The sequence below is a fragment of the Aulonocara sp. 'chitande type north' Nkhata Bay genome, linkage group LG6, assembly GCF_057382095.1.
Source record: "Aulonocara sp. 'chitande type north' Nkhata Bay isolate Kocher_YH1m ecotype deep benthic linkage group LG6, A_spYH_male_GT1.1, whole genome shotgun sequence".
Lineage (NCBI taxonomy): Eukaryota > Metazoa > Chordata > Actinopteri > Cichliformes > Cichlidae > Aulonocara > Aulonocara sp. 'chitande type north' Nkhata Bay.
This window is the reverse complement of record NC_141349.1, coordinates 44,510,632-44,511,213: the sequence shown is the minus strand read 5'-3', so window position 1 is coordinate 44,511,213 and position 582 is coordinate 44,510,632.

Genomic DNA, 582 nt, shown 5'->3' with positions numbered 1-582 from the left:
TATTTGTCATGTGTCATTGTGTGGTTGGCAGCTTTCAGAGGCCACGGAGAGAGGAACTTCACTCAGACAGGTTTATTGTTGGAGCTTAGAGAACAAAATGCAAAAGTAACAGAAAACTCGGACTAAACTAGAGTCGAGAACCTAGTGGTTGCTAAACAAACAAACAGTGCACACACATGGGAAAGGTGTGATAAGGATGTGACAAAGACCAGAGGGAGACTCAGACAATAAGGACGCAGGAGGGAATCAGGGCAGAGAGGACACACCCGGGGAACGTGGCTGAAAGGAATCTAAAGGATGACACACAGGAAGTAATAATAATAATACATTTTATTATAGTACGGTGCTCCAGGAGTATGGGGTGTTTGGCCCATTGCTACGGGAACGCCTTGGTGTTCCCTCGACAAGCTGGAGGAGGTGGCTGAGAAGAGGGAGGTCTGGGCTTCTCTGCTTCGGCTGCTGCCCCCGCGACCCAGCCCGGATAAGTGGGAGAAGATGGATGGATGGATGGATGGACATTTTATTTTTAGGCACCATTAAAGATCATCAAGGTCACCTTACATTAGTACAACAAAATAAAAA